The 13,953-nt window shown below is 47.3% G+C and overlaps 1 long non-coding RNA gene across 1 annotated transcript in view; it reads left to right on the top strand.

The window, feature by feature from the left end:
* The first annotated feature begins 792 nt into the window (after window positions 1–792).
* LOC133282770 (uncharacterized) overlaps window positions 793–13,953 on the top strand; it is a 91,035-nt gene continuing 77,874 nt past the window's right edge. The window contains exon 1 of the long non-coding RNA XR_009747701.1: window positions 793–945. This is a non-coding gene — a long non-coding RNA (uncharacterized LOC133282770). The remainder of the gene's footprint in view (window positions 946–13,953) is intronic.

Here is a 13,953-nt window from a genome sequence, read left to right as displayed (position 1 = left end):
GAAGACTGAGCTGCTCGGGGGGGAGATGCCAGGCAGGGCTTGGGCTGCAGGCAGTGCCTGATGTCCCCCATGGAGCCTGGGACAGGGCAGAGATGGGCACCATGGAGCAGCGTCTCTTTTGGCATGGAGGGGAGCTGCAGGAGGAGATCAGGAGGCTGTGCTGCCTCCGGGGTGATGGCAGAGGGAGACCTTGCCCAAAGCCCTGGCTGTACCAAAGGCAGTGCCAGCAGCATCTGTGCTTGGCCAGTTGGGAAGTGGAGACTCACCTCATGATGACAGCTGGATGCTGGTGACTTGTTTCTACAGGAGCTTTGTTCTTAATGTGCAGGTGGTCAAATTCAGGAACAGCTTTGCCCAGAGAGGGTTTGTGGAGTCTCCATCCTTGGAGATATTCAGAGCTCAATCAGACAAGACCACGAGTGCTTGCTTTGAGTGGGGTGTCGGGTTAGACCATCTCCAGTGGGACCCTTCCAACCTCTGTGTGGTTCTGGGTGTGAAATGTGAAGCTGTCCACCTTTTCACTGCAGGGTTGGCCATTATTAACCAGCTAAAGGTGGCTCGGACCTCTTTTGTGCATACTGGATGACTACACGTTCAGAGTCGGGTGGCCTTGCTATGCTAGAAGAGCACAGGCATTGAGGGAAAGGGGTTTCTTTTTATCTGTTTAATTTCTGTAATGATTTTCCTGGGATTTATCCCTCGCTGTTAGCACGGGGGTTTGGTTTGAAATAGAGGTTGACTTGGAATGGGAAGTAATGCCAGGCTTTTGTGCGTTTTGTTTTCCGTACAGATTACAAAGAAGGAAGGAAGAAAGAAATGCATCTGGGCTTAGATCCAATTGGATTACTGTCAACCCCATCCAGCTGAGAAGGGAAAAGACAGATGTATTGATGGGCACTGAAATGAGATGGAACAAAAGACGACAACCTGAGCAGGGAAGAAAAGGTACTCTTTTAAAAGGGTTGTATTTTGATGGTGCATTATCCAGGTCTTTCAGAGCTTCCTGCATATCCCTGTGTGCCAAGTAATTCCCCCTCCTTTTTTCCCCCCCTATTTGCCTCAAGGACTTTCATTATTATTATGATTTTTTGAACTCGGAATTGAGCTGTTCTCCTTTCTTCTCCCTGTCCTTCATCACAAGCAAAGTGGCACATTTTTAGACCTTTATAACCTGCATGAATCTGCTGCTCTCCCCTTCTTTATGATCCAGAAGATGCAAAGCCCTGGAGCCTAGGGCTGAAGAAAAGGCCTCTTGGTTCCTTCCATTTGTCCGTTGTGTTGCGTTTTCTGTGTGTACTTTTCCTGAGCTCACAGATTAGAGTGAAAACGTTGGTTTTCTTCCCCACAGGGTGTTCAATGAGTCACCAGCCACACACAGTTTTGGCTCTTAGCTGACTTAGCTGCATAGATGCAGGCGGAGATAAGTCCAGCTGGCAACGTGGTGCCTGAGGGACCTCATGCGGTCCAAGCCTCCCTGTATACCATTAGGTTAGATCATTGTGGTCCAGACAATCACAAGTATTTTGGTACCTGACGTCTATCATGATGGCAGGAACCAGTTGGTTGGACACCATTAGGATCTGTCAGAACTCCTTCCTTGTTTTGCTGTAGACATCCTCCAATATAGCTTGCTTTCTGGAATGCGATAGTCTTGATTGTTCCATCCATCAGTTGGGTTTCCCTCTGTCTATTAGTGAAGGAACAGCCCATCATCTCCAGAACACACAAACTCCAACCACATAGGTATAGGCTTAATTTTAGCCTGATGTCCCTTTGATTTGGGTAGATCATGAGCACACATCCAAGTATTTCCAGTCAGTAAGGGTCTGCACCGAAATTTGTCTGCCGTGGTTTGAACTGTTGGCTGGTTATTAGTCTTTGCCTTGATTTACCTGGTTTTGTGTAATGGAGAAGTTGATGCCTTCCTTTCTGATTAAAGCTTTGTATGGTGATATATGGGAGTCTCTCCACTGAAGGGTGCTGTGCTGAAGTGTGAACTATTATTATTATTCCTCTAAAGCATGTTGTCCATAACTCACAGCAAATGCAGTTCATGAAACATGTTAGCTATGCAGTTTTCATTTTTCATCCTTATTTATTAATGCCTTTTCAGAGCACTTTAGATAAGTATTTGGAAACCTGGTTAGAGGAAAGTCGTCTTCTGCACGCTTCCCTTTAACTGGGTAGAATATTGTTTTCTGATTTTAATCATAAAAATGAAATGCTCCTAATAGAGCGGAGAAACCCAATTTCCTCAAGAAGCATTTGCAGGCTGATCTGGCTCAGATATTCCTGCCAGCACAGGAGAGTAATATCTTGGGCATGAGAAAACGTTCTGCAGTATACCTGGAACAAATATAGCTGTACTGGACAATTATGTGTTTAGCATCACTGACTTCCAACTCGATGGCTAAGATACTCTTTACTGTCCACTGTCAATTATTAACCTTCACAGCTACAGCGCTGCTTAATTCTGGGTGTAGGGGATGCTTCAGATGGAGGCAGCTGGAAAACATCCCATCTAGAGCACTGTAGCACGTACAAGATTTCATGAGGGCTCTGCTGCATTGGCTCAGTGTTTGCACCTTGCTCCTTGCCTCCTCTTCCTCCTCCTAAATATTCCCCACACGAGCAGTTTAGTTAGCACTCGGTAGGTGCTTTTAAGAGTCAGAGCTTAGTGATGAACTTAGGCCATAGCAGCGTGACGAAGTCCCACCAGTTCAGTCCTTGGCTAGGACCATTCCTACTTATAAACTCAACCCTGCTGGGTGCAGTGGAGCTATCAGCCTGGATTTACAGTACAGCAGGGCTGCTGAGGCCTGAATTTATTCTCCATCACTTTGGACCGATCAGGTGGTGGAGGCAAGCAGGGCTCATAATGAAGAATACTGATTTCTCATTTTCTCCTGGATTGAATTCTTTTGTTCTCCTTAGTATTTGTCATTCCTGGCTTCTCACGATGGTGTTTGTGCCAGACCCTCAGTTGGTGTCATCCCACACAAGTCAGTGCAGCTACACTGATTTACACTAGCAATCATCTGCACCCTGTATATATAAAAACACCCAGTGAGTAGAAGGATGCTGCAGCGTAGAAGGGTCAGGCACAGCAGCGTCAGCTTCTTGTCTTACGGGTTTAGACTGAAATTCAGTGATGCCATTTCTTTGACCTATTCTCTGCCCTTTTTGCTTGTATCTGGAGTCAACTTGCTGCTGCATTAACTCAAATTTAAGCTTGTTTTACTGTGCGTTGCTTTGCGAACTGTAAATAGGGACAAAGCGTAGAGAAAGAACAAGAGCCCCTGCAGTGTGAAGCAGCAGGTTGCTTAGTTTAGGCATTGTAGGCGATTGAGATTTCCCCCTTTCTCTGCCCCCTCCCCTCCTTCCCACATCTGGGCTAACATCACTTGATTTTTTCACTATATATGCAAACAAATCACAGCGAGCGATTTCATGGTCAGTGCTAACAGAGCGCGTTGGGAGAGCAGGGGGCTCAAACATCCAATTACGTTGGCAACTCGTAGCTGTGACTGCGAGAGGGTTCGGAAGCTTACTTGGGACTGGCAGTTGCATTATGGGATGAGAAGGCACCAGAAAGCACTTCAAGCAATGCTTTCGAAACTGCCTAAGTAACCTCAGGGGCCTTTGGCTCTCAATTAGAGCTACGGAGGGTTCTCCACCTGGGATGTTTTCTGGCAAGGAAGATGGGTTTGCAGGCACTGAGGTACCTCTTGAATTGAGCTCAGCTTGACTCAGTTGCTCTGGTTTGCTTGTTTTGAGGTGGATGTTTTATCTGGAAAACTGTTGAATTCCTTGGGAAAGCTTCCCACTGATGTCCTTTGCCTGGAGTCATTCTTTCTTCTGTTTCCTTTTCTCGTCTTGGGCAAGTCCAGCTTGTCCATGTGCGTTCTGAGCATCCCTGTACTGAGGTTTATTAGAGATACATTTGGTATCATTTTAGATGCCTCAGTGTTCTCTTGGTAGACTTGATGATATTAAGCATACGAAGTCATGTCTCTTCCCAAGTGTTCAGCCTTGAGAGCAGGAGCGTTTTGTCGGTTGACAGTGTCGTGGGGTTTTATTCCTTTATTCCAAGCCTGCAGAGAGACTTCTGGATACTGGGCAGGGTCCAAGTATCTCCAGTTTGGGACTTTTGGTTTTTTTCCTGATTTTTAGGTTCTGCTTTTGCCCCTGTCACTGACGTTTTCATACTGGTCACAAGCTCTTTAAGATGGGAATCGGCTGCCACTGCTGCTTGCTTTGTATGCTGCCTACCATGAGGGTTCCTTATTGAAAGCCAGCTGCAGGTTGGGTGGAGGAGTGAGTCAGAGCAGCCCGAGGAGAAGGGCTTGGGGGTGTTGGGGGAGGAGACGCTCCCCATGACCCGGTTTCAGTGTGCACTTGAGCCCAGAACCCCCCTGTGTGCTGGGCAGCAGCTCAGGGAGGGGATCCTGCCCCTCTGCTGCGCTCTGGGGAGACCCCCACACAGCCTGGTGGGGTCCCCAGCATAAGGACTTGGAGCAGGTCCAGAGGAGGCCATGAGGATGCGCAGGGGCTGGAGCAGCTCCCATTTGGAGCCAGGCTGAGAACATTGGGGCTGGAGAAGAGAAGCTGTGTGGAGACCTCAGAGCAGCTTCCAGTGTCTGAAGGGGGCTACAAGGATGCTGGAGAGGGGCTCTTCATAGGGACTGTAGGGATGGGACAAGGGGTGATGGGTTCAAACTGAAGCAGGGGAAGATCAGGTTGGAGATAAGGCAGAAGTGATTTATGTGAGGGTGCTGAGGTGCTGGCGCAGGGTGCCCAGAGAAGCTGTGGCTGCCCCATCCCTGGCAGTGTTCAAGGCCAGGTTGGACACAGGGGCTCAGAGCACCCTGCTGTAGTGGAAGGGGTCCCTGCCCGTGGCAGGGGTTGGAGCTGGATGAGCTTTAAGGTCCCTTCCAACCCAGACCATTCTGGGGTGCTGTGATCAGTCTTAACACATTCTTCCAGCGAAATTCTCACTACCAGTTAGGATGATTAGGTCTGGATGTGCCTGGGTATCCAAAAACTCGGATTGTTCGAATCTATCATAAAGGACTCTGAGATTCAAATAAAGCAGTGATTTGTCACTGCAGGGTATTAGGATTTCCATCTACATTGGCATACGTCTTCTGCAGTGTTCACAGCAATTTCATGCAGTCTCTCTCCCAAGTGAGTGTAAGTGCTAATGAAGCAAGCATATGTTCAAATACGGGATGGGAGCTTGCTGGAGTACCGTACTGAGGAGATGAGATTTGGCTAAAAGCAGCACACAGCATAGTCATTTGGTGCGTGTTCAGGGCAGTCAATATTTATCCTGTTTTTAAAGGACCAAAAGCCCAAAGCAGAGGAAGATGCACATCGTGGGCATGTGCTGGAGCGGGATTTTGATGCTTGGTTTTGTTCCACTATGTGCTGCTCCCTCCTGCCCTTTGTAGCCTCACTTTGCTTACAAAATACCCATTTTCTGTGACTTTAGTTATTGAATTCAGTGTCGATGCTGCTATCTCAGCACCAGTATTCTTCCCTCAAACCTTCCCAATCACACTTAGATTGCAGCCTGTGTTTGCATTGTATGTGAGTTCCAGTCCTGTGCTGTCCCACTGGTTTTCATTTTTCTCTCTGAAATAAGAGAGGAAGTGATAGCTCAGCTTTAAAATGCTTGCAGGGTACTTTTCTTACCAGCTATGAGGAAAATAAGGCACCATAACTGAATGCTTGAATCTGCTAAGACCCCAGCTCTTTATAAACTCAAGTTACAGGGGGAGTTCACAGCAAGCCAGCTTGAAATCTGTGTGCTTAGGGTGCAGCTTCCATCACTAGATAAAGTTAGGAGATTGATTTAAACCAGTTAATAGCTCCTTCCTCTGAGGGCTGTGCTTTTCTGGCACTCCCTGTCATAGGAGGTTGTAAAGGCAAAGAGTTTTGCTGGTCTCAAACAGTGATCACACAAAACCACAGGCAGTAGGTGCATAAGTGGGTGCCAGAAGAGCTGTTTGATGCAACAGTTCTGGACGCTGTGGAAATGTGAGGGGAGCAGAGCAGAGAAATGGCTTGAATTGGATGTTCTGCCTAAATAGCATCTCATATTGCCACTCAGAGGCCGAACTGGTCACTTTCACAGTGATGGGGAATCAGAGCCTGTAAGGTGTTGGGTAAGCTTTTATGTCTGGGGTATAGCTCGGTGTAAATAATTCAGTACATCCCTGCAGTGGTGTTTGAAGAGGGAAGTGCACATATGAAAATGTCATGGCAAACTCATCATCGAAGCAAATAATCAGTTGAATAAAATGGTATTGTTTTATTTGGGAGGGGGTGATTGGGTTCTGAAGTGAAAATGATGAAGCCATATCTCCCCAAAGCAGCCATTTAAGGTATATGTTATGATAGCTATTAAGCTTTGTAAAGTCATTAAGATGATGACTTTCAGACTGTAAAAATGTTCATTGTAGTATATAGCATCAGGCAGTGAAGATGACTGTGTAAGGCAGAATGCACAGCACACGGGGATGGGTTCCATTGAAATAGATAGGGAACGGAAGCACTGGGAGCCTTGGAAAAGACACATTTGAAACAGCTGTTCAGGGAGAAGAGAGTGGGATAGTGATCCTGCCCTATTCTAGCCTGGGATTTACTGAAAATACTAGGTTTGGTTCAATCATCAGCCTGGAAAGACCCAAAATCGAGTTCTGCATCACTGAGCAGTGGCTTCCTGGGACTTGGATGACATGGTCTTAGTGTGTGGTGTCCCTACCTATGGCAGTGGCGTTGGAACTGGATGATCTTTAGGTTCTTTCCAACCCAAACCAGTCTGGGATTCTAGGATTCTATGACAGGGGAGTAGGAGGAACAGGGAGTAGCTTGTGCTATGACCAAGAGCATCCTGCTTGGGAGCGACCATCCCTCTTGTGGCATAGTCTTCACATTATTCCTGCTTTCTGTCTCTTGACAGCTTACACAAAAGGCTGAGTCATGCTTCCTCTTGCAGCTTATTTTTCCCCTGACAGGATATAAAAGCCACCAAACACATCACCATAAACTATTAGTAAGAACCAGTATGGTGATTCTTACGTCTCCAGTGCTGAGTAACACATGCTTTCTAGCTGACCATCACTCAGTGCTAGTGCATGTGAGATGGAGGATGCTAATTGGACACAGTCATTACTTTCTTAAGATCTCATAGGCATTTAATGTGCAAGTGGGATTGTTTCTGTCTTTGCCAGTGCTCAAAGGATAGTGAAATGGGGTAAGTTGTAGTTTTCTCACAGAAGGAATTATTTACTACACCATGGTGACATGCATTAAATGCTAACAGACAATATCTTGCAAGATTTACTGTAGGAACCTCAGAGCTTCTCCATTTTGAGCTATGGAGCAAACCTGAGAATTATTGCTAGGTATGATGAACAGCAACAGTAGCTTGTGATAAGTTGGGCCATAACTCAACATTTACAGCAGGTCACCACTGCAATGATAATGCAGAGGGAATTAATCTCTGGCCCTGGTTAAATGAATGCAAGCATGAAAAGCCTAGCACCGAGGTGGCTAGCACTCACATGAGACTCTGGCATTAATAAATGTCTATAGAAAGAGATTCTATAGTCAATAAATGCTGTGTGCATCATCTTTAGCTCAGATATGAGGTGAAGGGGGAAAACTGAATTCCTGCCTATAGACCCCAAAATGGTGACAGAGAGGATGGAGAAAACTCCAAGATCACATCAAGTCTTGGCTCAGTATGAAGTAAAGCTGTGGAAATCTGTGCTAAATCCTTGCACCAAGAAACTGTCACCTTAGACAATGAAGTCAGCGTGGTGGAAGAAGAGGTTACTGCACTCATTAAGAGATGGGGAGTTACTCTCAGACAGTGAGTTAGTCTCCTGCTACAAAGGACATCTCTGTTTTATGTGTGTAAAGGATATATATCTGCGCTGGGTGGCTGTTTGGTGGGCTATGTTAGGCTTTTAAGCTCAAGTGGTGTGTCTGAGTGTGATATGTCTGAGCCCAATAACTTCAGACCCTCCTTCTCTTCTGATGTGTTACCTTCAGGCAGAATCAAGGAGATCCACTCACCTAAACACATATGACCAAGGCTTCTCTAGCGCTGGTGGGTTGAGTTTGGAACACTTTGCTGCAACATCCTGGCCCCATTCCAGGTTTTGCAGCACAGCCCATTGAAATAAAGCCTATCCCATTCCAGCCCAAATTCCTTTTCTCTCTATTCATGCCCACAGATCGGATGCAGAATGAGCTCTCATCTCCTCTATGTTCGCTGTCCATTTATTTGCTTCATTCTTCTGTGTTTAGAATGATTGTGAATGAGCAGGAAAATCAACCAGGGCATCATTTAATCTGTTCCTTTTATTCTGAAACACAAATCAGCTTCTCTGTAGCTCCCAGGCAACGTTTCCACCACTTGAAGCAGTTCTGGGGATCATGTAGAATAAGGTTCACAAAGACACCTGCCTTCAACAAACCATGTTACTGTGACTGGCATTTAATCACTTATCAGCTACGCCGGTTTTATCAGCAACGTGTGCCTGAGATGGCTCCTCAGGTGGAAATGTTCTTGTTCAACTGAGACAGATCTCATGGACCATGAAGAATTTAGGTCAGATTTAACAGGAGAGGCTGATGGAGGGAAAGGGAGAGAAGCCATCGGTAATTCTTCCCATCGTCTTTTTGTATAGCACCAACCACCAGCTGGGGAACGGCAAAACGAGAACGTGGCCATCTCACGGACTGTTGCTTGGATGGATTTTCCTGGCCCTCCATTGGGGATCAGAAGTTGTCTCATTTCAGGCTTGGCCACTGAGGAAAATCAGGGCTGGGAGTGAATCTTGGTCTCTTTTGGCCTCGCGGCTTCATCAACTCAGTGCAAATCACGACCGGTTTATGGGTGTATAATTAACCAGTGTGTTGTGTGGAACAAGAGCTACCTCTTCCGTCACCAATCACTAGGGTTAGTAAGCCAGGGGGAGTCCTGATCCTGCTTGGAATGGGTAAACTTTGAGGAGAAGTGCTTTAAGCATCATTGTGAAGCACCGCTTGTTTTGAAGGCAGAGCGTATGTTGAATACATTAGAGAATCGCCATCATACTTTCTTTCCCCCCCTTGCTAAATATCATAAATAGAAATAGTTAATGAAGGCCAAAAGTAATCTCAGCTATCTAAGGAATGGTCGTGATTCTCTCTGGAACCTGCCTTATTTAAAGTTCCTGTTAAATTTAGCCAGGAAGAAGTGTGCCTCAAATTGATGTTCTGATTTCCCCCCCCCCTTTACATCAAGAAGCACAAATATAACTGTAGCTGCTTATAGGCAATCAAATGTAGTAATAATTAGCAGGTAAATGCTATTTTACATTTATAGACAGTCATTATGGAGGTCTCTTCCTGAAGGTGGGAAAAGGAGCGTTTGAGGGAGCTCAGCTGATGACAACCTGATGGATTTCAGAGGAGTTCCACAGGTTTACACTGAAACGGGCCCCACTGAAGTAAGTGCACGTTGCCATGCAAATGGAACACTGGATGCAGTCCTCTGGGGTTTCTCTTTCTCAGGTAACTCTGTTGGTTTTGCTGTACCAGTTTTACAAGGACCTCTTCCCATTGTAGGGGTTTTCAGGTGATGTAATGACCTAGACCAGTGGGGATTTGAGCTCTACCCTTGGCTCTCTCCCACAACTCATTGTGACTTCACCTGAGCCTTTCAGTCCTGTCAAATGAGGAGGATCATAGAATTGTATCGTAGAACCCCAGCCTGCTTTGGGTTGGAAGGGACCTTAAAGTTCATCCAGCTCCAACCCCTGCCACGGGCAGGGACCCCTTCCACTGGAGCAGCTTGCTCCAAGCCCCTGTGTCCAACCTGGCCTTGAGCACTGCCAGGGATGGGGCAGCCACAGCTTCTCTGGGCACCCTGTGCCAGCGCCTCAGCACCCTCCCAGGGAAGAGCTTCTGCCTAAGAGCTCATCTCAGTCTCCCCTCTGGCAGGTTAAAGCCATTCCCCTTGGCCTGTCCCTACAGGCCCTTGTCCCAAGCCCCTCTCCAGCTTTCCTGCAGCCCCTTCAGGCACTGGAGCTGCTCTAAGGTCTCCCCTTCAGGAGCCTTCTCTTCTCCAGGCTGAACAATCCTTTTTCACTCTCTTATTTAGATGTCTCATTTTTCCAGCTTTTTTTGGAATTGGGACCATCTCTGAGTTGATGTGCTTGAGATTTCTAACTCCAGTAATGCACTGACTGACAGGAAAAGCAGCCTGGAGCTTCCAAGTACTCAAAATGAAGCTATAAAAGCCATAAGATCCCACAGTAAATGACAGCACAGTGGGTGACTGAGACCATTGTTGTAGTACAGAATCTCAGCACTCAAACAATTGGGGTGAGCAGTGCATTGGAGTGCAGGGACAGTGACAGCTTGTCTGCCCAAGAGCAGAGAGCAAAGGGGGTCAGTGTAGGAGCAAGCCCGGTGGGGCTGATATTCCAGCATTACAGCCAGCACAGCTTTCCTTGTAAAGGGGAAGCTGAAGTCAGCAGGGTTACACTGCACTTGGAACACATTGCTAGCCAGTAAAAGGCTCTGACATGGAAAGCTGGATCCAGGCGTGTTAGTAAAGACAGACACTCCTGTTGTCTTTAATGGGCTTCTCCGGCTCCCCACCTCGTAAAAATCACCTGCAAAACATCTTCCTTAGCTGATTCCTTTACTTTGTGCCAGTGGTACTCATTTATCCTGGCACTAAGTCTTTCCTGAGAGTTATTATCTGAATTACTGTGTATTGCAGCTATAAACCAGTTGCCTGTCGGGATGCTCTCGCTGTAAAAGGCACCCGGTCCTGCAAACGGGACCTCTGTCCTGCTGCTTCCTCATAGGAAAGCTCTCAGAGCTGCACACTCATAGAATCATAGAATAGTTTGGGTTGGAAAGGACCTTAAGATCATCCAGTTCCAACGCCCCTGCCATGGGCAGGGACACCTCACACTAAACCATCTCACCCAAGGCTTTGTCCAACCTGGCCTTGAACACCGCCAGGGATGGAGCATTCACAACCTCCCTGGGCAACCCATTCCAGTGCCTCAGCACCCTCACAGGAAAGGATTTCCTCCTTAGATCCAATCTAAACTTCCCCTGTTTAAGTTTTAACCCGTTACCCCTTGTCCTGTCACTACAGTCCCTAATGAAGAGTCCCTCCCCAGCATCCCTATAGGCACCCTTCAGACACTGGAAGCTGCTCTGAGGTCTCCACGCAGCTTCTCTTCTCCAGGCTGAACAGCCCCAACTTTCTCAGCCTCTCTTCATACAGGAGCTGCTCTTGGCCTGAGCATCCTCGTGGCCTCCTCTGCACTTGTTCCAACAGTTCCATGTCCATTTTATGCTGAGGACCCCAGAACTGCACACAATGCTCCAGGTGAGGTCTCACCAGAGCAGAGCAGAGGGGCAGGATCACCTCCTTCGCCCTGCTGGTCACGCTCCTTTGGATGCGGCCCAGGACACGGTTGGTTTCTGGGCTGTGAGCGCACACTGAAGCTGGCTCATGTTCAGTTTCTCATCAACCAACACCCCCAAGTCCTTCTCCTTGGGCTGCTCTGAATCTCTTCTCTGCCCAACCTGTAGCTGTGCTGGGATTGCTCCCACCCAGGTGTAGGACCTTGCCCTTGGCATGGTTAAACTCCATGAGGTTGGCATCAGCCCACCTCCCAAGCGTGTCGAGGTCCCTCTGGATGGCATTCCTTCCCTCCAGGGTATCAACCGAACCACACAGCTTGGTGTCATTGGTGAGCTCACTGAGGGCGCGCTCAATCCCACTGTCCATGGCAGCGATGAAGATGTTGAACAAGAGCGGTCCCAAACCCGATCCCTGAGGGACACCACTCGTAGTAATGAGCTGAGAGCAAAGACAGCTGAGCACATAAAGAAGGAAAAGGGGAGTCAGGGTGGTTTTGGGGCTGTTAATGCAGGAGCATCTCACTGAGAGGAGATGTGTGGGTCAGTGAGCTCCTGTTGAAAACTCACTGGTGTCCAAGTGCATCAAAATAGTGAGGACAAAAGAGGTTTTAGCTACTGCAGAGGTACCCTGAGGCAGTCCAAAAGGGAGAAGTTACAGAAAGTTTCTTAGTTTATTTCCTTTCTATTCGTTTTCTTCATTCATGTTACAAAGCATCTGAGGGACTATCCTAAATCTGAGATGCTGTTCCAGCAGCTTTCTTCTGTGATGCTGGGTAAGTCACTGAGTTCTCTTCCTGCAAGCCCTAAAAGAGGGACAAAATCCTTTTCACAGGAGGATTTGGGTCCCGTGGTTGTGATGACCAGGGGAGTATCTTAATTTCCCTATTGGGAGCAGGTATAACTGGTGCAGATTTGCTGCTGGCAGCTGTAATGATACCGTGTCCCTCAACCCCTCCTCAGTTTGAGGGGACTATATGTAATGAATGCACCTAAAACCTGAGGAACTGCTAATGCACTTGAAACAAAGTGGGTGGCCTCAAGTAACATGTATGTAAAGGCAGGCTGGAAGACGCTTTGCAGGGCTGTATGAATAGTTGAAGAGCTCTTCAGAGCATAGTCAGTGTGACAGGGCTTTCTGGAGACCTTTTCTTCAGAGGCATTTGTCATGAACCTCAGAATAATGCATGATGCGCTTGAGGAACAAAGGGACTTACCCACTGCCTTTCAAAGGGGAGGCTTTTACAATTACAGCTGCTCCTAGGGCAGCCTATAGGCAGATCATAGTTGAGTGAATGCTGACTGACTGTTCTTTCACAGCTTTCTTGTTCAAGGGCCTGTTGAGGGTAGAAGAATTGCATGTACACCTATGCTGAGCATCTAACAAGAGCTGAGATTAGCCCCCCCCCCCTTTGTGGAGCATGCTCTCCCAGTTTACAGAACTGCTTGCTTTTACTGTCTGGAATGAAAGTTTCAGCAGCCTTGGGCAAGGAGGAGCAGCAGGGTATAAATATTGCAACTAATAACACCTTTGTACCAGTTTAAAAAGGAAATTGAGAGACTTGTGCTTGAATCTGTAAGAGCTCGTGTCTCATGTTCATAGGCAGCTTGTGCTCAGGTGCGGGTAGGTACTGGTGGTTCTTACAACCCTGGAAACCCCTTTTCCACCCATTTCACCATCTGCAGGTGAAGCTGGAGCACACATTTCATGGTTCCCGGTTGGATGCTTGGTGCACTCTGCCATTCATTCGGTGCAGAGTTTGTGTAGGGCAACCACAACCCAGTAAGGAAAGCAAGAAAGCAACAGAACACTTGCGCCCCAAACACGGCTCTGGAGCATCACCTAGGAGAGCATGGCAGAGGCACCGTGGACCACGGTCCTCGTCCTTGGAAGCCTTGTTGCAATCAGTGCAGCTCAGGGCAATGAAAACCTGGCCAGTCTTCATGGAGAGCCAGCAGGCAGGCTGTGCCTGGGAAGCACTTGCACTGTTTTCTATGGGTTTGGAAGAGTGCTTAAAGGGGAAATGTGTGGAAAACAGATGAGGATCTTGGGGAATATGCACTGCAGAGGGGGGTTTATTATGGTTTTGTTTGATTTTACTAAGGAAAATATTGAACTGATTTTTCCTGCAGATTCTTTTTTCCGGTCATGTTTGTTTTGTATGTACAAAGATAAACCCAACTGGCTACCAAAGATGCTCTATTTCTCATCCAAGCAATAAGCCTAGCTATTATCACCCTGACTTTCCCCATTTGGCACCAATACAAACCATGTAATTATCTCAACACCTCTCCTCTCCCTTTTCCTGGCTGCTCTGTTTGTACTTTGTGAAGGACTTTCTTCTTCATGCTGGTAGCTTTGCAGGTCAGCCTTCAAGCTGTGCTCAAGAAGAAGTGGCTCTGCTTGCACTGGAGAAAAATAACCTCAGCAAAGCCATTCATCCAGGCACAAAAAGTGGTGAATCTGGGAAGCCATCTAGTCTCTCCTGTAGTGTTTTCCTTGGA

Source organism: Pezoporus flaviventris, unplaced genomic scaffold (genome assembly GCF_033815535.1).
Source record: "Pezoporus flaviventris isolate CSIRO_AGI_PZ_B2104156 unplaced genomic scaffold, CSIRO_AGI_Pfla_v1 ptg000138l, whole genome shotgun sequence".
Lineage (NCBI taxonomy): Eukaryota > Metazoa > Chordata > Aves > Psittaciformes > Psittacidae > Pezoporus > Pezoporus flaviventris.
Note: the sequence above shows the minus strand (reverse complement) of the source record. Positions and strands in the feature narration are given on the sequence as shown.